Source organism: Ranitomeya imitator, chromosome 2 (assembly GCF_032444005.1).
Source record: "Ranitomeya imitator isolate aRanImi1 chromosome 2, aRanImi1.pri, whole genome shotgun sequence".
Taxonomy (NCBI): Eukaryota; Metazoa; Chordata; class Amphibia; order Anura; family Dendrobatidae; genus Ranitomeya; species Ranitomeya imitator.
This window is the reverse complement of record NC_091283.1, coordinates 233,911,199-233,937,612: the sequence shown is the minus strand read 5'-3', so window position 1 is coordinate 233,937,612 and position 26,414 is coordinate 233,911,199. Positions and strand designations below refer to the sequence as shown.

Here is a 26,414-nt window from a genome sequence, read left to right as displayed (position 1 = left end):
CTAATCTATCTGGGTATTGTAGTTCTCCCATCCCCTTTATTAATTTTGTTGCCCTCCTTTGTACTCTCTCTAGTTCCATTATATCCTTCCTGAGCACCGGTGCCCAAAACTGGACACAGTACTCCATGTGCGGTCTAACTAGGGATTTGTACAGAGGCAGTATAATGCTCTCATCATGTGTATCCAGACCTCTTTTAATGCACCCCATGATCCTGTTTGCCTTGGCAGCTGCTGCCTGGCACTGGCTGCTCCAGGTAAGTTTATCATTAACTAGGATCCCCAAGTCCTTCTCCCTGTCAGATTTACCCAGTGGTTTCCCGTTCAGTGTGTAATGGTGATATTGATTCCCTCTTCCCATGTGTATAACCTTACATTTATCATTGTTAAACCTCATCTGCCACCTTTCAGCCCAAGTTTCCAACTTATCCAGATCCATCTGTAGCAGAATACTATCTTCTCTTGTATTAACTGCTTTACATAGTTTTGTATCATCTGCAAATATCAATATTTTACTGTGTAAACCTTCTACCAGATCATTAATGAATATGTTGAAGAGAACAGGTCCCAATACCGACCCCTGCGGTACCCCACTGGTCACAGCGACCCAGTTAGAGACTATACCATTTATAACCACCCTCTGCTTTCTATCACTAAGCCAGTTACTAACCCATTTACACACATTTTCCCCCAGACCAAGCATTCTCATTTTGTGTACCAACCTCTTGTGCGGCACGGTATCAAACGCTTTGGAAAAATCGAGATATACCACGTCCAATGACTCACCGTGGTCCAGCCTATAGCTTACCTCTTCATAAAAACTGATTAGATTGGTTTGACAGGAGCGATTTCTCATAAACCCATGCTGATATGGAGTTAAACAGTTATTCTCATTGAGATAATCCAGAATAACATCCCTCAGAAACCCTTCAAATATTTTACCAACAATAGAGGTTAGACTTACTGGCCTATAATTTCCAGGTTCACTTTTAGAGCCCTTTTTGAATATTGGCACCACATTTGCTATGCGCCAGTCCTGCGGAACAGACCCTGTCGCTATAGAGTCCCTAAAAATCGAGGAGCTGCTTGAGAAGTTAGCGGGCGAAAATTACATAACAATAATGGATCTGAGTCGAGGATACTGGCAGATTCCCCTGAGCCCTGAGGCACAGGAGAAGTCCGCCTTTATCACACCCTTTGGACTGTACGAGTCCACGGCCATGCCCTTCGGCATGAAGAATGCCCCTGCCACTTTCCAGCGGATGGTCAACCTCCTGCTTCAGGGACTGGAGAAGTACGCTGTGGCGTACTTGGATGACATTGCCATCTTCAGTTCCTCCTGGGAGGAACACCTGCAGCATCTCGAGGAGGTGCTCAGGCGAATTCACCAAGCAGGCCTATCAAGCCGGGAAGGTGCCAGATGGGCATGAGTGAGGTTCACTACCTGGGAAACCGGGTAGGCGAAGGCACCATGGAGCCAGAGCATGGCAATGGTGATGGGTTGGCCCACCAGGGTGAACCTGCTGAGGTGCGCATGGAGGAGAACCATCAGGTCCTGCCTCCCTAGCGCACACCAAAAGGGGGAGGTGTCACGATATGGTATGAAATATCATAACTAGTTCTCTTGCTATCCTGCGTGGGCTAAGCCCCCCTTCTTGGAGTAACAGTTTGTAGCTGCAAATTTCTGGCTTTCCTTCTCTGAGAGTATGGGGGAAGAGAGGTTTTATTGCCGAATGGAATTTACGACTGGCATTTCCTGTGTAAGCTCTTGTTCAGCTATAAGGAAAAGTGGCTCCAAAAATTCATGAAAGATTCTTTGTTTAGTTTTTGTTAGATATTAGGCAAACGATTTAAGCTAGAAATACGAAAATATATATTCTTAGTCTCACTCGGTGTATCTACACATCCCATGAAACTCGGGCTTCTAACTCCGTCTGGTAAAGAAGTAGGGATTTCTCTGTAAATATGTATCCCAGTTAGGACATATTTGATCTCATTAGAATGCTCACGTTAATCCGAGATGAATGATAGGTTGAGTCTGACTCTGTCATGTTTTGTAGCAAAGTTATAGCAAGTAGATAAATTTAAGATTGAAGTACTCAGAATGTAGAGAGAGGAGGGTCTGGATAAGCCAGCCCTTCTGTGATGTCACAGCCTTGAAAGTATAACTGGCTGCACACATCCCCAGCTGACTCTCTGCTAGATTTCTTCCTGACTTCTTGTCTTCTCCTGAAGCCAGCAGCATCCCATGGACTGGGATGTATGGAAACTGCCCTAGCCTGATTGCCTGCAATGCTTTTAACATGTGAGTGTTATCTTTTCTCTTTTATTCCCTTTATGTTATAATTACCCATGTACATATTTGCAATTGTCTCATTTGTAACTTCTTTATAAAATATTTTTGATAAAGCACTGCCTAATTTGTTAATGGGATATACTATTATATATTAGTCCGTTCTCCTGTTCTAAACCGTACCCTGTCTGCTGAAGAGAATTACGCTACTGTGTTGGGTTAGCTTCGGACCCGTTTAATCGAAGCTGGTGGCAGCGATATGTGTGCCGACTGTTGAGGGATGCTGTAGTGACTGCGGCGTTAATAATTATTGTTCCTGCCTGAGTGGGAGTAGTTATCGCGTCGCTGCAGCGTGCCCAATAGCCAGTACATAGCAGGCAGTCTGTCTGGCGACTAATTACCCTAGGTGCAGTACCTAATCTGACCTGAGAGTAAGGGGGCGCCAGAGAGCTGCAAGTGTTAAGTGGAACTGTAAGCAGGATATACATAAATCCCTGCAGTTTGTGGTATATAGAAAAGCAGTGGGATACCTAGAATAAGCCCCTGCTGTAAACTAAGAGGTCAATAGCCTTGTGTGTGGTTTTTTCATCACATCGTGGAGTGGAGGGATAACTAAGATAAGCACCCCTGCACATGTGATAGCCGTCTGTTGGCCTAAAGTCACCTCAATCCGTGACGTAGGGGTGACGGTCACGGTGTGAATCCTGACCCATTGGTGACAGCGGTCAGGGGAATCGTGACAGCCGCTGTTTGGACCCTGCAGCCTCCCGTCCCGATCAGGAGTCAGATATGTAAGTACACACCATGTGGACAGCACATAGTCTCATAGTGCCGCTGTCTGGACTCTGCAGCCTCCCGCCCCGATCAGGAGTCAGATATGTAAGTACACCCCATGCGGACAGCACATAGCCTCATAGTACCGCTGTCTGGACCCTGCAGCCTCCCGCCCCGATCAGGAGTCAGATATGTAAGTACACCCCATGTGGACAGCACATAGCCTCATAGTGCCGCTGTCTGGACTCTGCAGCCTCCCGCCCCGATCAGGAGTCAGATATGTAAGTACACCCCATGCGGACAGCACATAGCCTCATAGTACCGCTGTCTGGACCCTGCAGCCTCCCGCCCCGATCAGGAGTCAGATATGTAAGTACACCCCATGTGGACAGCACATAGCCTCATAGTGCCGCTGTCTGGACTCTGCAGTCTCCAGCCCCGATCAGGAGTCAGATATGTAAGTACACCCCATGTGGACAGCACATAGCCTCATAGTACCGTTGTCTGGACCCTGCACCTCCAGCCCCGATCAGGAGTCAGAAATGTAAGTACACCCCATGTGGACAGCACATAGCCTCGTAGTGCCGCTGTCTGGACTCTGCAGCCTCCCGCCCCGATCAGGAGTCAGATATGTAAGTACACCCCATGTGGACAGCACGTAGCTTCATAGTGCCGCTGTCTGGACTCTGCAGCCTCCAGCCCCGATCAGGAGTCAGATATGTAAGTACACCCCATGTGGACAGCACATAGCTTCATAGTGCCGCTGTCTGGACTCTGCAGCCTCCAGCCCCGATCAGGAGTCAGATATGTAAGTACACCCCATGTGGACAGCACATAGCCTCATAGTGCCGCTGTCTGGACTCTGCAGCCTCCCGCCCCGATCAGGAGTCAGATATGTAAGTACACCCCATGTGGACAGCACATAGCCTCACAGTGCCGCTGTCTGGACTCTGCAGCCTCCCGCCCCGATCAGGAGTCAGATATGTAAGTACACCCCATGTGGACCGCACATAGCCTCATAGTGCCGCTGTGTGGACTCTGCAGCCTCCCGCCCCGATCAGGAGTCAGATATGTAAGTACACCCCATGCGGACAACACATAGCCTCATAGTGCCGCTGTCTGGACTCTGCAGCCTCCCGCCCCGATCAGGAGTCAGATATGTAAGTACACCCCATGTGGACAGCACATAGCCTCATAGTGCCGCTGTCTGGACTCTGCAGCCTCCCGCCCCGATCAGGAATCAGATATGTAAGTACACCCCATGTGGACAGCACATAGCCTCATAGTACCGCTGTCTGGACTCTGCAGCCTCCCGCCCCGATCAGGATTCAAATATGTAAGTACACCCCATGTGGACAGCACATAGCCTCATAGTGCCGCTGTCTGGACTCTGCAGTCTCCAGCCCCGATCAGGAGTCAGATATGTAAGTACACCCCATGTGGACAGCACATAGCCTCATAGTACCGTTGTCTGGACCCTGCACCTCCAGCCCCGATCAGGAGTCAGATATGTAAGTACACCCCATGTGGACAGCACATAGCCTCGTAGTGCCGCTGTCTGGACTCTGCAGCCTCCCGCCCCGATCAGGAGTCAGATATGTAAGTACACCCCATGTGGACAGCACGTAGCTTCATAGTGCCGCTGTCTGGACTCTGCAGCCTCCAGCCCCGATCAGGAGTCAGATATGTAAGTACACCCCACGTGGACAGCACATAGCTTCATAGTGCCGCTGTCTGGACTCTGCAGCCTCCAGCCCCGATCAGGAGTCAGATATGTAAGTACACCCCATGTGGACAGCACATAGCCTCATAGTGCCGCTGTCTGGACTCTGCAGCCTCCCGCCCCGATCAGGAGTCAGATATGTAAGTACACCCCATGTGGACAGCACATAGCCTCACAGTGCCGCTGTCTGGACTCTGCAGCCTCCCGCCCCGATCAGGAGTCAGATATGTAAGTACACCCCATGTGGACCGCACATAGCCTCATAGTGCCGCTGTGTGGACTCTGCAGCCTCCCGCCCCGATCAGGAGTCAGATATGTAAGTACACCCCATGCGGACAACACATAGCCTCATAGTGCCGCTGTCTGGACTCTGCAGCCTCCCGCCCCGATCAGGAGTCAGATATGTAAGTACACCCCATGCGGACAGCACATAGCCTCATAGTGCCGCTGTCTGGACTCTGCAGCCTCCCGCCCCGATCAGGAATCAGATATGTAAGTACACCCCATGTGGACAGCACATAGCCTCATAGTACCGCTGTCTGGACTCTGCAGCCTCCCGCCCCGATCAGGATTCAAATATGTAAGTACACCCCATGTGGACAGCACATAGCCTCATAGTGCCGCTGTCTGGACTCTGCAGCCTCCCGCCCCGATCAGGAGTCAGATATGTAAGTACACCCCATGTGAACAGCACATAGCCTCATAGTGCCGCTGTCTGGACCCTGCAGCCTCCCGCCCAGATCAGAAGTCAGATATGTAAGTACACCCCATGTGGACAGCACATAGCCTCATAGTGCCGCTGTCTGGACCCTGCAGCCTCCCGCCCTGATCAGGAGTCAGATATATAAGTACACCCCATGTGGATAGCACATAGCCTCTTAGTGCCGCTGTCTGGACTCTGCAGCCTCCCGCCCCGATCAGGAGTCAGATACGTAAGTACACCCCATGTGGACAGCACATAGCCTCATAGTGCCGCTGTCTGGACTCTGCAGCCTCCCGCCCCGATCAGGAGTCAGATATGTAAGTACACCCCATGTGGACAGCACATAGCCTTATAGTGCAGCTGTCTGGACTCTGCAGCCTCCCGCCCCGATCAGGAGTCAGATATGTAAGTACACCCCATGTGGACAGCACATAGCCTCATAGTGCCGCTGTCTGGACTCTGCAGCCTCCAGCCCCGATCAGGAGTCAGATATGTAAGTACACCCCATGTGGACAGCACATAGCCTCATAGTGCCGCTGTCTGGACTCTGCAGCCTCCAGCCCCAATCAGGAGTCAGATATGTAAGTACACCCCATGTGGACAGCACATAGCCTCATAGTGCCGCTGTCTGGACTCTGCAGCCTCCAGCCCCGATCAGGAGTCAGATATGTAAGTACACCCCATGTGGACAGCACATAGCCTCATAGTGCCGCTGTCTGGACCCTGCAGCCTCCCGCCCCGATCAGGAGTCAGATATGTAAGTACACCCCATGTGGACAGCACATAGCCTCATAGTGCCACTGTTTGGACATTGCAGCCTCCCGCCCCGATCAGGAGTCAGATATGTAAGTACACCCCATGCGGACAGCACATAGCCTCATAGTGCTGCTGTCTGGATTCTGCAGACTCCCGCCCCGATCAGGAGTCAGATATGTAAGTGTTAAGGTGAAAATATATGTCTTTATACACTTTTGTACTTTTATATATACTTATGCTGTGAAACAATAAGTTTTTCCCCTTCGCTTGCTAATGCATATGTAATTGTATTTAAGATGGCTGCCAGTATTCACCTTTGCCCCACTTTCACACGGCTGAAGGAACAAGTTACACATTCCAGAAGCCAAGTATCATTTCTCTGGAAATCGAAACTTAACAAGATGTGGACAAAGGAAGATTCATCAGATGACGTCAGAGCCAACCAGAAGGACTGAATACTAGATAGTAGATACATTGCTTAACCCCCGCCTATCACCGCCCTCTGCACACCTTCCCCCAATAGATCATGTAATGTTGTGTATCAGGAAATAAAGTTCAGTTGTTGCTGTGACGTTACACACGAGCATGCAATGAGTTTGAACCAGCATTGTGTCGGACTCATTCTTATCCGGTACCAACATGCTCTTAATCTGATTTGGAATGACTGGTGGATGAAGGGTATTGTCGAGACGACCCCGAAAATTTGGCGCAACCAACGTGGGGCGTGGCCCGCGATCCGAGACCCCCTGGACCCATGCCTGGACGTCCGTGGACAACACCCATAGTGGCTGACCTCGAGGACTGATCACCCTCCAAACACGGTAAGTGGAGAACACATACTATGTATGTGTCACACTTGCTAGTGTTTCAGCCGTTATTGGTTAGTCTGTGGTCTCCTTGGGTCTGAGGAGTGACCGGTCGAGTGGTGAGACCGAGCACGATCCAGTGCCACGCTTCGAACCAGCAACTGAGAGACGTCGCACTCTGCGCGTCCTCGTGTACACCACACCTCCTCCACCGGTCATTGTACTCCATTCAACCACCCTACCCGTGACTGTTGCCTAGTAGTGATAGAGTGAAAGATTGAGGAAGTTTGTGGATTGGGGGCGGCTTTGATAAGGGATAGGAGACGCAGCCTCTGTGATATTGTACCAACTAGGTAATTAAGACGTCCCGAGAGGGGACCACCTGTTTTTCTGTGGAGGGCTCTCACTAGGAGACCGCCTCCCGACTGGTTAGAATATCGTGACAGGGTAGACTGTTAATCACTGGTGTTCAGAGGTTAGGGACAGCACGTCGAACGAGAGGCTCCGTGTTTGTTTTGTTGGGAAACCAGTGTTGTTACCGCTGTCAGCGGCCTACTGCAGAAGGGCGTAGTATTCTGTGAGTCATGTTGCGTCTCTTATGGCAGAAGAAGTCCGTGCCCCACGAGTTAAGTGAGGATGCTGTGGAAGTCAAGACAATAGTAGAGTCACGGGAGGGCAAGAAGGCAGTCAAGAATGTTGAGAGAAAGGATTGTTAGAACAAGTGCAAGCTCATCTGCGAGTTGCGCGAGGTTTAAAGAAAGAGGTTGATGGAGAGGGAGGATGAGAGGATGCAGAGCCCGTGTTTGGCTATAAAATATCTCAATCATTAGTTTTTCTAAGGTGTTTTGGTATATGAGTTGTGTGACGGTTTTGTAGAAATGAATTAAGTCTGAGAATTGCTGTATTCCGCTACTCTGTGTGGTTTTCCGAGACACCCGATGGGAGGGGGGAGTCAAATAGCTGCGTTGTTGTTTTTCTTCTTTTGTGTTGAGGAATGCTGTAAATTCTTATCTCTGTGTTTATAGCCGATGGGAGGGGTGAACCCCTGCGCGAATTGTTTTTTGATTTCTCCTCTTTGTGCTGCGGGCCAGAGAAAGGGGGGCCAGCTGCGCTGAAGAATATTGAGTTGTGTATATTCTGTCCTTGGTTCAGTACGCGCTGAGTCCAGAAGAACTTAACCCATTCTGTATCAGCAGCTGCAGCGATCTTTACTCGCTCTCTAGTCCCCCTCCCCCCGCCACAGCTGCAAGGACACAGCTCGCAGCTCCATTCCTTATCAGTGGCCCGGGCTTCAGCTCCAGCCCCCCTCCCTTACACAAATACAGTCTTACGTTCCAATATCCATTTTAACCCTGTGTCTGGAAATCTCCCTCGCTATGTTAATTCTCAGACCAAGACAAGACAGATGGACTTGTAAACATTGCGGTCAGACAAACCCAGACTGGAGAAATACTTGTATAATCTGTGCTGCAACCCAACCTAAGTGAATTACGCTGAATCCTGTCCAGATAAGATCACATGTAGTGATATAAGAAGCTGACACAGGATTGTGGGTAGTGGGGACATTAACTTTTGGGAGTAAGCTGACAGTAATCCTTTTGGGAAGGAGCTGTAGACCAGCATGTCATGTCACCCCCAACCGGTCATCTAGTCACCCCCACCACCAGAGAACCAACCACATCAGGTAGTGTAAGACAGATACAGGAGTATTATCCCTGGAAGCCCTCTGACTAGCTAGCTACGCTAAAATAATTGGCTGACCCTGAGAACAAACCTTTCCCATTATACAGACAAAGACAATATGATGGACGTATAAGTGCACCTGAGCAGACCTAGAGAGTTGGTGAGCCAAGATGATGGTCAGATGGTCCTTACGTTATATAACCCCCATGCAGATGAATATAATGAGATGTGTATCTTACATGCCCTTTCCCAATCAGTTAGTAAAAAAAAAAAAAAGGGGGGCGGGTAGTGTCTTTAACCCTGGCAGTTAGAATATCCCTATGTCACGCTGCTTCAGTATGTGGGTAAATTTTTTTGTTTTTTGTTGTGTGCACAGACAGAGCAGGAAGCCATTGTTGCCACTGTTAGTTTTCGCAAGTATCTGGCAGATCTGAACTGTCGGGTTTCGGCCTCGAAACTTCGGTTCTGCCTTGGTCAAGTGATATTTTTGGGTCACTGTCTCCTTCAGGGTGCCAGACACCTCACAGAAGAAAGAAAAATAGCCGTCAGCTACAAAGGATGTGACTGAACTCCAACGTTTCCTTGGACTATGTACTTATTGTTGTCAGTGGATACCGGACACATCCCGCATAATGCTACCTCTCTACAAGGCCCTGAAAGACTGTTCAAGATATGCTGATGATTTTGGAAGATTCCACACTGGATACGCTGTTACTACAGAAGACACTGTATTGCACGCAGCTGCACTCCCTCCCTCCCTCCCTGTCAGCACAAGAAGCAGAACGTCAGGCTCTGTCTACTACATGTACTTTGGCCAAAGACAGACGGGCTAATATATACACGGACTCACAGTATGTATTTGGTATTGCTCATGATTTCGGAGCCCTATGGGCCAATCGAGGGTTTGTTACTACCGCCGGGACTCAGTGAAGAATGTTGAAGCTGTTAAAACCCTCATGGACTCAATCGAATTACCTACTCAGGTGGCCATTATCAAAGTTAAGGAGAATGGTACTATGGAACAGTCCACAGACTGGTGGTAACGCCTTTGCGGATATGCAAGCAAAAGCCGCTGCTCTTCTGCCCATTGAACAGACCATACCAGCTATGGTGACCACACGCTCTCAGCGTAAACAGTTACAAGAAACACTGACTCTACAGGAACCTGATGATCTACGACAGACTGAGGTTTTCTGCCGGACCCCGCAAGACCGCTTAATGACGATGCAGAGAATATCTCCAAAGGAAGAAGTGAAGCAGTGGAAGCTGATGGAGCACGTATGGACAATGGTCGCTGGAAAAAGGACCAACTTGTGTGTCTCCCTAAGCAGATGTACCCTGCTATTGCCACGTGGGCGCATGGGCCCACACATCGAGGTATCTGTCAGACCTGCAATCCCGGTCAACTTCAACGTGTAACCCCAAAGTATCTTGCTAAGCCCGACTATCCTTTCCAAAAGCTCCAGGTGGACCACATCACATTGCCTAAGTCTGGAAGATATGAATATTGTCTGGTGGTTGTCGACATGTTCTCCAGTTGGCCAGAAGCATTCCCCGTTACCAACGTGACTGCAAAGACCACAGCAAAGAAACTGGTGATGGAAGTTATATGCAGATATGGTGTTCCAGAAGTTGCTGAAAGTGACCAAAGCCCGGCCTTTTCTTCTCATGTGTATCAGGAGGTTCTGACAATGCTTGGATCCACTGTAGCCCTCCATACTCTCTACAATCCAGTGAGAAATTTAAGAGGCTGAACGGCACGCTGAGGGGACAATTGACCGAAATGATGCAGGAGACTACGGCTCCATGGCCAGGGCTCTTACACATTCGTACTTCCCTTATTGCAAAACATAGCCTGTCCCCATGTGAGATATTGTTTGGTGCTAGGTTCTCAGTTGTAAATTTTCAGTCTCAGTAGTTGTCAGAAGAAACTGACCGTGCTGTTCAATATGTTATTCAGTTTAGTAAAAAAAAAAAAATGTTTTAGTTTCTTTCTCCCTTCCAGATTCAGCAGAAACCGATATTGGTCACAATTTGAAGCCTGGTGGTTTTATGGTCGTGAAAAGCTATGTCAGTAAAACTTGAAGGAAAGAGCACCTGGATCTACGCGTCACACTGCAAAAGAGACCGAACCAGCGCTTACTCACAGTGATGATCGAAGGAAAATGTTGCTGTTGTTTTTGGTCCTGAGGCTGGGGGCCATCTTCGCCCCTACCTTTCCGGCCCCTATTGTAAATAAGAATTCCGGTGCCACTGTTCTCTGGGTAAATCTAACGGCCCCGGTAAATATCTGGTGATTTGATTTCTGCAATGTAGTCAAGTGCCCCGAGACTCAGCGGGTGGTAGAGGGAATTATCCAGTTTTATATATGTGTTACCAGAGATAACAATTGTACTGGGAAGATATTTTCATGTGTTTAATGGTGGATACTATGGGAATTTAAGCTATATAAAGCTCCAGGATATTAGCTTCAGACCAACCAAGGCCCCCATTACCAGTACAGCTAAAACAGGCCCAGGTGAACGTTTGCAAAATATAGTTAATGAAGTAATCCCCATTCCAGGTCTTAGTTGGCAAGAAGTCTTCTCCATAGAAACACAAACAGTCCCAAGGAAAAATTTATGGTTAGAATGGGTAAGATACAAAGTAAGAGTCCAGAATATTTCTGTAGGATGTATTGCTTGTGCTGCAGCGAATACACATCTATACACACATGCATTGTTTTTTTTTTCCTGATGACAATACCACTGCCTGTGTTATGAATCTGTTGAAGGGTCTAAAGCCCACTGATTGCTCAGATTATGTTCCACTAATTCATGAAGAACCCAAACTAAAGGTCCCAGGAGGCATAACTGTGTTAGCTGACAATTATACCTGCTATAATTCCCACGACACTACAGGTATATCAGTAGGGGTCTTCGAGACAGGTTTCTGCAAAGAGAACAGTTCCCTAGATACTGACTTGCTAGCTAATCATACACAGTATATGTACGATATTTATTGGTTATGTGGAGATGGTAAGCTCCATCCTAGGTTGCCTAATGCCTGGACAGGTCAATGCACCCTTGTTAAACTAGCCAAGAAGTTCAAGATTTTACCTTGGGATCCAGAGACACCTGATGAATATACCAGAAAGAGGAGAAGTCTCGATCAGCTCCACATGAGTTATGAAGAAGATCCATTAGTATATGTCGATGGCATTGGAGTGCCAAGGGGGGTGCCTGACCAATTTAAAGCCCAGAACCAGATCTATGCTAGCTTTGTTTCATTAATCCACAAGTGCAGATTAATAAAAATGTTGATTGGATCAATTATATATATTACAGTGAACAAAGGTTTGTCAATTTTATCTGTGATGCTTTCCAGGGTATAGTTGAGGAGTTAGGCCCTAACACTAGAATGACCCTCAAAAACCGACTAGCCTTTGATATGATCTTAGCTGAGAAAGGAGGAGTCTGTGGGATGGTGGGAGAGGAGTGATGTACCTATATCCCTCAGAACTCTGGGGTAAATGGAAAGACCATGATAGCCCTTAAGAAGATAAATGGGTTAGCAGCAGAATTAAAATCTAATGCTGGAGTAGACACATCTTTCTTTTCCGGTTCATTGGGTGGGCTCAAAGGATTTCTTCAACAAGCTTGTCTAGTACTGATTGCTCTCCTTGTAGTTGGATCAATAATTCTCTGTTGTGTTATTCCCCTGTATAAAAAGGTTATCACTAAGGCAACTCCGACTGGCACCTTCCTCAACCAAGAAGTAGACCCACTAGAGTGCAATGGCACTGATCCAGGGGAGATCCCCAAGTACGTCCCCCTCAAGATGTTAGACAAAACCCTTTACTCTCAGATGATGCTAAGAGATTTAGTTTAGGGACAGCGGGAGAACTCCATGTGAACCTAGTGAAGGGTTCAGCTGCCTGGTGGCCTCTCGCAAGGGGAGAGCTTCTGAGGTGTCTGGATGAAGAAATCCACCTCTCCTTTCCCCATCACATGGACAGTCTCGAAGGATCTTTCTTTTTAGGGAAAAACTTAGTGTTTAGGGGGGATTGTCAAGGTGAAAATATATGTCTTTATACACTTTTGTACTTTTATATATACTTATGCTGTGAAACAATAAGTTTTTCCCCTTCGCTTGCTAATGCATATGTAATTGTATTTAAGATGGCTGCCAGTATTCACCTTTGCTCCACTTTCACTCGGCTGAAGGAACAAGTTACACATTCCAGAAGCCAAGTATCATTTCTCTGGAAATCGAAACTTAACAAGATGTGGACAAAGGAAGATTCATCAGATGACGTCAGAGCCAACCAGAAGGACTGAATACTAGATACATTGCTTAACCCCCGCCTATCCCCGCCCTCTGCACACCTTCCCCCAATAGATCATGTAATGTTGTGTATCAGGAAATAAAGTTCAGTTGTTGCTGTGACGTTACACACGAGCATGCAATGAGTTTGAACCAGCATTGTGTCTGACTCATTCTTATCCGGTACCAACATGCTCTTAATCTGATTTGGAATGACTGGTGGATGAAGGGTATTGTCGTGACGACCCCGACATAAGTACACCCCATGCGGACAGCACATAGCCTCATAGTGCCGCTGTCTGGACCCTGCAGCCTCCCGCCCCGATCAGGAGTCAGATATGTAAGTACACCCCATGCGGACAGCACATAGCCTCATAGTGCCGCTGTCTGGACTCTGCAGCCTCCCGCCCCGATCAGGAGTCAGATATGTAAGTACACCCCATGCGGACAGCACATAGCCTCATAGTGCCGCTGTCTGGACTCTGCAGCCTCCCGCCCCGATCAGGAGTCAGAGATGTAAGTACACCCCATGTGGACAGCACATAGCCTCATAGTGCCGCTGTCTGGACTCTGCAGCCTCCAGCCCCGATCAGGAGTCAGATATGTAAGTACACCCCATGCGGACAGCACATAGCCTCATAGTGCTGCTGTCTGGACCCTGCAGCCTCCCGCCCCGATCAGGAGTCAGATATGTAAGTACACCCCATGTGGACAGCACATAGCCTCATAGTGCCGCTGTCTGGACCCTGCAGCCTCCCGCCCCGATCAGGAGTCAGATATGTAAGTACACCCCATGTGGACAGCACATAGCCTCATTGTGCCGCTGTCTGGACTCTGCAGCCTCCAGCCCCGATCAGGAGTCAGAGATGTAAGTACACCCCATGTGGACAGCACATAGCCTCATAGTGCCGCTGTCTGGACTCTGCAGCCTCCAGCCCCGATCAGGAGTCAAATATGTAAGTACACCCCATGCGGACAGCACATAGCCTCATAGTGCTGCTGTATGGACCCTGCAGCCTCCCGCCCCGATCAGGAGTCAGATATGTAAGTACACCCCATGTGGACAGCACATAGCCTCATTGTGCCGCTGTCTGGACTCTGCAGCCTCCAGCCCCGATTAGGAGTCAGATATGTAAGTACACCCCATGTGGACAGCACATAGCCTCATAGTGCCGCTGTCTGGACCCTGCAGCCTCCCACCCTGATCAGGAGTCAGATATGTAAGTACACCCCATGTGGACAGCACATAGCCTCATAGTGCCGCTGTCTGGACCCTGCAGCCTCCCACCCTGATCAGGAGTCAGATATGTAAGTACACCCCATGTGGACAGCACATAGCCTCATAGTGCCGCTGTCTGGACCCTGCAGCCTCTCACCCTGATCAGGAGTCAGATATGTAAGTACACCCCATGTGGACAGCACATAGCCTCATAGTACCGCTGTCTGGACCATGCAGCCTCCCACCCTGATCAGGAGTCAGATATGTAAGTACACCCCATGTGGACAGCACATAGCTTCATAGTGCCGCTGTCTGGACTCTGCAGCCTCCAGCCCCGATCAGGAGTCAGATATGTAAGTACACCCCATGCGGACAGCACATAGCCTCATAGTGCCGCTGTCTGGACTCTGCAGCCTCCAGCCCCGATCAGGAGTCAGATATGTAAGTACACTCCATGTGGACAGCACATAGCCTCATAGTGCCGCTGTCTGGACCCTGCAGCCTCCCGCCCCGATCAGGAGTCAGATATGTAAGTACACCCCATGCGGACAGCACATAGCCTCATAGTGCCGCTGTCTGGACTCTGCAGCCTCCAGCCCCGATCAGGAGTCAGATATGTAAGTACACCCCATGTGGACAGCACATAGCCTCATAGTGCCGCTGTCTGGACCCTGCAGCCTCCCACCCTGATCAGGAGTCAGATATGTAAGTACACCCCATGTGGACAGCACATAGCCTCATAGTACCGCTGTCTGGACCATGCAGCCTCCCACCCTGATCAGGAGTCAGATATGTAAGTACACCCCATGTGGACAGCACATAGCTTCATAGTGCCGCTGTCTGGACTCTGCAGCCTCCAGCCCCGATCAGGAGTCAGATATGTAAGTACACCCCATGCGGACAGCACATAGCCTCATAGTGCCGCTGTCTGGACTCTGCAGCCTCCAGCCCCGATCAGGAGTCAGATATGTAAGTACACCCCATGCGGACAGCACATAGCCTCATAGTGCCGTTGTATGGACTCTGCAGCCTCCCGCCCCGATCAGGAGTCAGATATGTAAGTACACCCCATGCGGACAGCACATAGCCTCATAGTGCGCTGTCTGGACTCTGCAGCCTCCAGCCCCGATCAGGAGTCTGATATGTAAGTACACCCCATGTGGACAGCACATAGCCTCATAGTACCGTTGTCTGGACCCTGCAGCCTCCCGCCCCGATCAGGAGTCAGATATGTAAGTACACCCCATGCGGACAGCACATAGCCTCATAGTGCCGCTGTCTGGACTCTGCAGCCTCCAGCCCCGATCAGGAGTCTGATATGTAAGTACACCCCATGTGGACAGCACATAGCCTCATAGTGCCGCTGTCTGGACTCTGCAGCCTCCCGCCCCGATCAAGAGTCAGATATGAAAACCTATACAATGGGCGAAAAACATATATGCTCCGCCATACCAAAATACTAAACAACCAAAAAAATAATGGACACTAGAGCTACGAAAATATAACAAGTTTATTGAGAACCAAGTATATAAAATATAACACGTAAGTATAAAAAAGCAAGTAAAAGATGCAATAATGAAGAGGAGGGTAAACCTAGAAACCACACACGGTTAACAGCAGGTGAAAGAATGGAGCAGATCAATAATATCAAATCAATAGACCAAGCATATACATATATCCATGGATAATCCTCCGGTTATACAAATTACAGAATAGAGGCCTGAGGAGGGCCTAACACAAACTATTTACACAAAATTGTGATAATATAGTATAGGCCGTTGTACCATGGGGAGAGAGGAAAAAGCTCCAAATCACATAAGTAAATAGAGGGACGTATAAGCAGGCGAAAAAGTGGTACAAGAGAGGAATAGAGCGAGTAAATCAAGATGCTCAAATCCGGATGGTATAAGGTGCGATCTCACCATATCCTTGCATACTAACAGATATATTCAAAAGATAAATAATACTAAATGCTCCCCTATCTATACGGCAAGGAGGGACAATGCCACAGTCTATGCCAGCAAAATAGCTAAAAGGGAAACAAGGATCTGGTGTATAATAGAGCATGTACCAACCTGCGCTGCTGCTGCTACTGTGTGTGGACAGAAGGCCCCGACGCGCGTTTCGCAGTGTGGCTTCTTCGGGGGGCGCGCCCCCCCGAAGAAGCCACACTGCGAAACGCGCGTCGGGGCCTTCTGTCCACACACAGTAGCAGCAGCAGCGCAGGTTGGTACATGCTCTATTATACACCAGATCCTTGTTTCCCTTTTAGCTATTTTGCTGGCATAGACTGTGGCATTGTCCCTCCTTGCCGTATAGATAGGGGAGCATTTAGTATTATTTATCTTTTGAATATATCTGTTAGTATGCAAGGATATGGTGAGATCGCACCTTATACCATCCGGATTTGAGCATCTTGATTTACTCGCTCTATTCCTCTCTTGTACCACTTTTTCGCCTGCTTATACGTCCCTCTATTTACTTATGTGATTTGGAGCTTTTTCCTCTCTCCCCATGGTACAACGGCCTATACTATATTATCACAATTTTGTGTAAATAGTTTGTGTTAGGCCCTCCTCAGGCCTCTATTCTGTAATTTGTATAACCGGAGGATTATCCATGGATATATGTATATGCTTGGTCTATTGATTTGATATTATTGATCTGCTCCATTCTTTCACCTGCTGTTAACCGTGTGTGGTTTCTAGGTTTACCCTCCTCTTCATTATTGCATCTTTTACTTGCTTTTTTATACTTACGTGTTATATTTTATATACTTGGTTCTCAATAAACTTGTTATATTTTCGTAGCTCTAGTGTCCATTATTTTTTTGGTTGGCAAGAGTCAGATATGTAAGTACACCCCATGCGGACAGCACATAGCCTCATAGTGCCGCTGTCTGGACTCTGCAGCCTCCAGCCCCGATCAGGAGTCTGATATGTAAGTACACCCCATGTGGACAGCACATAGTGGATCCTTCTTCCCATGTATTCTGCTTAGATTTCTTTATCACTTTGACTGCTAATAATAGAGGCACACAGATACGTCTGGGTTGTATTACGCCATTTTTTGAATAGCAACTGCATTAGATGGTATTAACAGGAATATATGCAGCAATAGTGTTTGTGCCAGTCTATCAGTGCGTTTGCTCGGTAGAACACTTAAAATCGTGATATTTATTGATTTAAAGGGAATCTGTCACCCCAAAATCGATGTTGAGCTGCGCCCACCATTATCAGGGGCTTATCTCCAGCACTCTGTAATGCATTCTGTAATGCTGGAGATAAGCCCCCGATTTATCCGGAGCAGGAAGCAAAGAAGAGGACGTGATCGTATGAAGATGGGAGGTCCCGCACCGCGACACCCATCACACCGAACCGCCTCGGGGTGAGGAGAATCTAACCTGTTATCTTATCTTTCAGGTCACATTGGGGGGCTACTACAGGAGACCCAAGCCTTAAGATGGGCCACGGCCCGTGTCACAGTGGGCCACTGCAATGTGCTTGCCCCCCAGCCTAAAATCTGCCAGCCAGCCCCTGGTAATGGGGAATCTCCACCTAGCACCTACCTCCACCTGCCGAGCTGCACTCCACATATATGGATGCTCTGTGCACACAGGACCTGTGATGATGTCACAGGGGGGGAGGAGTCAGGGGTCACGTGATCAGGGGGCCTCAGTGTATGTTTGTGTCTAGATCGGAGTTGTTTCCTTGAGCTCCTCACACAGACTCCATTCTACTCGATTCTTCCTGCTTTTTAATGCGTTTCTTATGGAATTTCTCAAGGAGTCAATGGGGCAGACGTCACCGGTCAGACGGGAAAGGGTTAATGGCGCAGACGTCACCGGTCACACAGGAAGGGGTTAATGACGCAGACGTCACTGGTCAGACGGGAAAGGGTTAATGGCGCAGACGCCACCGGTCACACAGGAAGGGGTTAATGGGGCAGACGTCATCGGTCAGACGGGAAGGGATTAATGACGCAGACGTCACCGGTCAGACGGGAAAGGGTTAATGGCGCAGACGTCACCGGTCAGACGGGAAAGGGTTAATGGCGCAGATGTCACCGGTCAGATGGGAAGGGGTTAATGACGCAGACGTCACCAGTCAGACGGGAAGGGGTTAATGACGCAGACGTCACCGGTCAGACGGGAAGGGGTTAATGGCACAGATGTCACCGGTCAGACGGGAAGGGGTTAATGGCACAGACGTCAGACGGGAAGGGGTTAATGACGCAGACGTCACCGGTCAGACGGGAATGGGTTATTGGCGCAGACGTCACTGGTCAGACGGGAAGGGGTTAATGGCGCAGACGTCACCAGCCAGACGGGAAGGGGTTAATGGCGCAGACGTCACTGGTCAGACGGGAAGGGGTTAATGGGGCAGACGTCACCAGTCAGACGGGAAACGGTTAATGGCACAGACGTCACCGGTCAGACGGGAAGGGGTTAATGGCGCAGACGTCAGACGGGAAGGGGTTAATGACGCAGACAGCACCGGTCAGACCGGAAGGGGTTAATGACGCAGACGGCACCGGTCAGACGGGAAGGGGTTAATGACGCAGACGTCACCGGTCAGACGGGAAAGGGTTAATGGCGCAGATGGCACCAGTCAGGAAGGTTCTTTATTCTCTTCTATATTTTATGGATTTGGGTAAAGTTTTTTTTTTCCTGATTTATAAATCTCACATTATTATTATTATTACATTTTTCTTGTCACTTTCTGTAATATAATTATTTCCACTCAGCGCTGATCGTTCGGTGTCTCCAGAATGTGACCGCAGCCGCAACACTGAGGAGTGGGCGGAGCTTCACATGGAAAGGCGGAAAAGAGCGCAACCGACAGTCACCATAACAGAGCGCAACCGACAGTCACCATAACAGAAAGCAACCGACAGTCACCATAACAGAGCACAACTGACAGTCACCATAACAGAGCGCAACTGACAGTCACCATAACAGAGCGCAACCGACAGTCACCATAACAGAAAGCAACCGACAGTCACCATAACAGAGCACAACTGACAGTCACCATAACAGAGCGCAACTGACAGTCACCATAACAGAAAGCAACCGACAGTCACCATAACAGAGCACAACTGACAGTCACCATAACAGAGAGCAACTGACAGTCACCATAACAGAGAGCAACCGACAGTCACCATAACAGAGCGCAACTGACAGTCACCATAACAGAGCGCAACTGACAGTCACCATAACAGAAAGCAACCGACAGTCACCATAACAGAGCGCAACCGACAGTCACCATAACAGAGAGCAACCGACAGTCACCATAACAGAGAGCAACCGACAGTCACCATAACAGAGCGCAACCGACAGTCACCATAACAGAGAGAAACCGACAGTCACCATAACAGAGCGCATTTGACAGTCATCATAACAGAGCTCAAGAGACAGTTACCATAACAGAGAGAAACCGACAGTCACCATAACAGAGCGCATTTGACAGTCATCATAACAGAGCTCAAGAGACAGTCACCATAACAGAGCGCAACCGACAGTCATCATAACAGAGTCCAACCGATAGTTACCATAGCAGAGCGCAACCGACAGTCACCATAACAGAGCGCAACCGACAGTCACCATAACAGAGCACAACCGACAGTCATCATAACAGAGCGCAACCGAATGTCATCATAACAGAGCGCCATCGACAGTCCTCATAATAGAGCGCAACCAACAGTCAACGTACCAGAGCGCCATCGACAGTCATCATAATAGAGTTCAACTGACAGTCCTCATGGTAGAGCGCAACCAACAGTCACCATAATAGAGCTCAACCAACTGTCTTCATAAAAAGGCACAACTGACAGTCATCATTACAGAGCGCCACTGACAGTCATTGTAATAGAGCCTGACTGACAGTCACCATAATAGCGCCACCAATAGTCATCATACAAGAGCGCCACCGACAGTCATCATAAAAAAGCGCAATCAACAGTCATCGTAAAAGCGCAACCGACAGTCATAAAAGAGCGCAAACAGGGTCGGACTGGCCCACCGGGACACTGGTGAAATACCCGGTGGACCGCAGAGAGAAGGAGAAAGAAGGAATAAAAAGGGGACCCAGGTGCTTTGAAAACGTTGGAGGCAGAGCTGCATGTATGCAGTCCCGACCCACCGCAACGCCCAGGGCTGGCAGCACCACCTGGCAAACCCAGGTAAGCGCAGGGGGCCATTGGCAAACGGGGGATGGGACACATGCTATGGGGTACGTGAGTCGGGGGGAGCACTGGCCCCCTTTAATACTTACCTCTCCTGGTTCCCGGCAGCTGTACTGTCTTCAGTGCCCTCTGACTCTGCAACGTCTCAGGGCAGAGGGAGCTATGACATCACCACTGCGTGCTCAGCCTCTCTGTCCTGAGCATTGCAAAGCCAGGAGAGACACTGAGTGTTTCGGACCTGCGGCAGGAACGTCTAAGGTGAGTATTTGGTTTTTTTTTTGTTTTTTTTAATGTATGCAGCATTACATGGGGCCCATAATACTGTATGAATGAGCATTATTGTTGCGGAACTGCAACACAGAACTAGGATAGAAGAGGGAAAACTGACCCTGCACTGAGACTAGGCTGATACCCTACGATGGAGTGGGCGACCCATTCCTTGCGAATAGACCCACTGACGATCCTAGGTTAATCTCAGCGAAGACCTATTGATAGGGGGAAGGAGGTCGCTGAAAGATCTAAGGACTGGGTATAAAAACAGGTCACCTCCTAATAGAAAACAATAAGATGGCTGCAGAAACCAGCTGAAAACAGAAACTAAGGATAGCAGAACCAGAGATCCCAGAGCTGCACAATATCAAGAAAGCTAACTAAGCACCTAGCCAGAACTCTAGCGGATTAACACTGTTGTCCAGCAAGGAATGGGAGGCAGGTGCTGGGTAATAAAGGGTGATACAATCACCTGATCTAAGGCAACCCAGCACCAGGGGAAAAAGACCAGCAGCCAGAAAACCACAAGATGGCGGATGGTCAAAAACAACACAGATTCTAACAGTACCTCCCCTTTTACGAGGATCCTACGGATCCTCTTGGCCGAGCCTTATTCGGAAATCTGTGAAAAGCCTTAATCAGCCTTGAGGCCTAGACGTCCTCAGCTTTCACCCAGGAATTATCCTCGGGACCGAAACCCATCCAGGACACGAGATACTGCAACCTTCCTCTATGCCACCTGGAATCTAAAATGCGTGAAATCTCAAACTCGCCGTCCTTATCAACTTGGGGAACAGTCGGCATCGCCTCCTTATCTGGTGTGTCAACTTTCTTCAGTAAAGATACATTAAAAACTGAATTCTCCTGGACGAGGGCATGTCTAATCTCACCGCTGCCGAGTTGACAACCTGAACCAGTTTGAAGGGTCCTACAAACTTAGGCTCCAGTTTTTTAGAAGGGATCTTCAAACGCAGATTCCTAGAGGACAACCAGACTATGTCCCCAACTGCAAACAAAGCCTCCCTTCTTTTCTTGTCAAAATATTTATTTGACCTCCTATTTGCCTCCTTCAGATTATGGCGTACATTGGTCCAAACCCTGTCCAAATTTCCAGAAAAACTCTCCTCCTCAGGCACCGCTGCCCCAATCTTTGGAAATGGACCGAAAGATGGAAGCCTCCCTGTACAGCAAAAAAAAGGAGAACACCCAGCCAAGGAAGACGTATGATTATTAAGATCAAACTCAGCTAGTGGTAGATATTCCGACCACATCTCCCGATTGTCTGCTACAAAACATCTCAAAAACTGCTCAGCATCCTGGTTCTTCCTTTCGGTCTGTCCATTGGACTCCGGATGATAACCTGACGAAAATGACAAATTAACCTTTAATCTGTCGCAAAAAGCACGCCAAAAGCGAGCCACAAACTGTGGTGCTCCATTGGAAACAATGTCCGTGGGAACCCCAAGAAGCCTGACAATCTCTTTCACAAATGCCTTAGCTAGAGTCTTAGCGCAGGGTAATTTATTGAACGGGACCAGATGACACATCTTACTAAACCGGTCCACAACAACCCAGATGACAGAAAAACTCCCAGAGACCGGCAGATCGGTGACAAAATCCATAGCAAGATGTGACCATAGAGATCACAGAAAAGTTCTTTATGAATTTTCTGCAATAATTAGCAAACCCTAACAATCTCTGAACCGACTTCAAACATTCAGGCCTAGGCCACTCCAATACCGCCTGAACCTTCACCGGGTCCATCTCAAACCCATCACTGGAGACAAGGTACCCCAAGAAACTAATTTTCTGTACCGCAAACTTGCACTTCTCCAATTTAGCAAAGAGTGAGTTTTTACTCAAAATCTGTAGAACTTCGCAGACTCTCTGCCAATGCGACTCCAGATCGGACGAGTAGATCAAAATATCATCCAAATAAACAATAACACTCCTACCGATCAATGACCTCAGAATGTCATTAATGAAATTTTGAAAAAACGCATGCGCATTAGTAAGGCCAAAAGGCATCACCAGACACTCAAAATGACCTTCCGCGGTATTAAAGGCTGTCTTCCATTCATCGCCCTCCTTCACCCGCAGCAAATTATATGCCCCACGAAGGTAAATCTTAGAGAACCACTTCGCTCCGGTTAGTTGGTTAAACAAATCCGGAATTAGCGGCAACGGGTAAGGATTGCGCACAGTGATCTTATTAATCTTCCGAAAATCCAAACACGGCCTAAGGCCCCCATCCTTCTTTTTGACAAAAAAGAATCCTACAGTCACAGGGGACTTAGAGGGTCTTATATGACCTGCTAGCTGCAACTAGTCTGTAGGTATTTCTTTAAGGCCTCCCTCTCAGGAATCGTCAGATTAAATAAACGACTCTTAGGAAGTGTGGCACCTGGTACGAACTCAATAGCGCAGTCCTAATCTCTATGGGGTGGTAGAGCTGCGAATCAACCTCCGAAAATACCCTCCAGAAATCCTGAATGGCTTCAGGTAGCTCCTTCTTCACAACAGCAGCAATGTGACCATTACAGCAATTACCATAACACCCCTGACCCCAGGACCTTATAGTACTAGACGACCAGTCCAGCAAACAATTGTGCATCTTTAACCAGGGTAAACCCAGGACGATTGGGCAAGGTAATTTAGCAAGGACAAACAAGTCTCTACACTCCTGATGTTCTATATTCACAGTAAGTGGGAACCCGGTAACCTTTCGAGAAATGCTCCCATGTTCCAGAGGAGTGTTATCAATAGTCACAAGAGGAATAGGAGATAACAATGGTTCAGAATCAAACTTATATTTGTCTAGGAATTGTTGATCAATCAAATTAAGTGCAGAACCACAATCCACCATTACCTGAAAGTCAATGGAATTACCATGATATGTGGTATTACCAGAAAAAAAAAGTCATGCGGACCGTAAAAATGCAATACAAATGGGAGTGTTACTCCTACTGACCTTTTTTTTTCTTTCCTTATGCGAACCTCACATTGCTTAACAAAATGGTCAGCCTTACCACAATACAAGGATAGCCCTTCAGAAAACCTCTTCTCCCTCTCCTGGGAACGAGAGGACATCGCCCCAAGTTGCCTCAGTTCCCCGCATTATAAGAGCCTTCTCTTCATTCCATCTGTCTCTCAATCTTCTATCCGCACAGATAGCTAACTGCATAGCAGTTTCCAAAGTATAGGATATGCAATGAGCAAATCTAACTCTTTCAAACATGCTAAAAACTGACTTGAGCGCTGGGTCATTTCACCTGACCTCTGCAGAGCATTGTCTGAACAGGGTGCAATACCTCTCAGCATCAACAGAGCCCTGGTTAAGCCGTCTGAGCTCTGCCTCAGCTGATGTGACCCGATCAGGATCATTATATAACAACCCCATAGCAGAAAAAAAATGCTTCTACTGATGTCAAACAAGGATCATCAGGATGAAATGAAAATGCCCAGATTTGGGGTTCACTTCGCAATAAAGACATAATAATCCCCTCACGTTTTAATTCACTCCCTGAGGTCTAAGCCAAAATATAGTAAACATGCATTTTTAAACGTAAAAAAAGTAAAAAATTCCTGGAAAAATACCAGAAAAAAACTCAGGTAATCCTACCTTTGGTTCTTCAGAGCGTGCTCCAGAGTAATTACTCACGTGCTGTTGCAAGTCAGCTACTTCCAAAGTTAACCCTTGCAAGCGTTGAGCAAGTTCTTGGACACTGCACATATTGAAGGAATCCAGGAAAGAATTTTTTTGTTTGTTTGTATGGCTGGACAAACTGTTACGGAACTGCAGAACAGAACTAGGATAGAAGGGCAAAAACTGACCCTGCACTGAGACTATGCTGATACCCTACGATGGAGTGGGCGACCCATTCCTTGCGAATAGACCCACCGACGATCCTAGGTTAATCTCGGCGAAGACCTATGGATAGGGGGGAGGAAGTCCCTGAAAGATCTAAGGACTGGGTATAAAAACAGGTCACCTCCTAATAGAAAACACAGAGAAGGCTGCAGACACCAACTGAAAACAGAAACTAAGGATAGCAGAACCGGGGGTCCCAGAACAGCACAATATCAAATGCAGAAATCTATCAAAGCACCTAGCCAGAACTCTAGCGGATTAACACTGTTGTCCAGCAAGGAATGGGAGGCAGGTGCTGGGTAATAAAGGGTGATACAATCACCTGACCTAAGACAACCCAGCACCAGGGGAAAAGACCAGCAGATAGAAAACCACAACTAGATGGCGGATGATCAAAAACAACACAGATTCTAACAATTATATTGGGCCCATAATACTGTATGGCGGACTATGTGGTTGTCCATAATAGTGTTTGGAGGACTATCTGGTTGCACATAATACTGTATGGAGGCTATCTGGTTGCCCATAATACTGTATGGCGGACAATTAGGCCCCCATAATACTGTATGTAGGGGCATTATATGGTGCCCATGATGTACTGTACGGAGGAGCATTATATGGGTCCTATAACACTGTATGGCGGACAATGTGGTTGCCCATAATACTGTATGGAGGATTATCTGGTTGCCCATAATACTGTATGGCGGACAATTCGGTCCACATAATACTGTATGGAGGGGCATTATATGGGTCCTATAACACTGTATGGAGGAGCATTATATGGGTCCTATAACACTGTATGGAGGAGCATTATATGGGTCCTATAACACTGTATGGCGGACAATGTGGTTGCCCATAATTGTTGTGAATTCTGTTGTCGAGCTCCCTCCTGTGGTCGTGAATGGTACTTCGGTGAGTTCTGTCCGTGGGCTCCCTCTGGTGGCTGTGAGTGGAGCTGCTGCTTCTGAGGTTCCTTACACAGGTGACGGGGTTTATCCTTTGGTTTGCTGCTCTATTTAACTCCACTTAGGTCGTTACTCCATGCCAGCTGTCAATGTTTCTGCATTGCTTCAGTTCGCTCTTGGATCTTTCTGAGACCTGTCTCTTCCTGCAAGAAGCTAAGTCCCCGTTTGTTATTTTCTGTTCATGGTTTTCTAGTCCAGCTTGCTTTCATTATTTTGTCTTGCTAGCTGGAAGCTCTGGGATGCAGGGTGGCGCCTCCGCACCGTGAGTCGGTGCGGGGGTCTTTTTGCACACTCTGCATGGTCTTTTGTAGTTTTTGTGCTGACTGCAAAGATACCTTTCCTATCCTCTGTCTATTTAGTTAGTCTGGCCTCCCTGTGCTAAAACCTGTTTCATTTCTCTGTTTGTGACTTTCATCTTAACTCACAGTTAATATATGTGGGGGGCTGCCTTTTCCTTTGGGGAATTTCTCTGAGGCAAGGTAGGCTTTACTTTCTTTCTATAGGGCTAGCTAGTTCTTAGGCTGTGACGAGGCGCCTAGGGAGCGTCAGGAGCGCTCCACGGCTATTTCTAGTGTGTGTGATAGGATTAGGGATTGCGGTCAGCAGAGCTCCCACATCCCAGAGCTTGTCCTGTTTGAGGTTTAACTATCAGGTCATTCCTGGTGCTCCTAACCACCAGGTCATAACACATAATACTGTATGGAGGATTATCTGGTTGCCCATAATACTGTATGGCGGACAATGAGGTCCCCATAATACTGTATGGAGGGGCATTACATGGGGCCCATGATGTACTGTATGGAGGGGCATTATATGGGGCTTACTAAACTAACAAATAAACTAAGGGAAAATAACAATGTTTAACA

At 48.0% G+C, this 26,414-nt stretch overlaps 1 long non-coding RNA gene across 1 annotated transcript; it reads left to right on the top strand.

Annotated features, from left to right (window-relative positions):
* The first annotated feature begins 2,248 nt into the window (after positions 1-2,248).
* On the top strand, positions 2,249-6,850 carry LOC138667327 (uncharacterized). The gene is made up of 2 exons (XR_011318716.1): positions 2,249-2,302; positions 6,543-6,850. It is a non-coding gene; the product is annotated as an uncharacterized lncRNA (long non-coding RNA).
* The last annotated feature ends 19,564 nt before the right edge of the window (positions 6,851-26,414 follow it).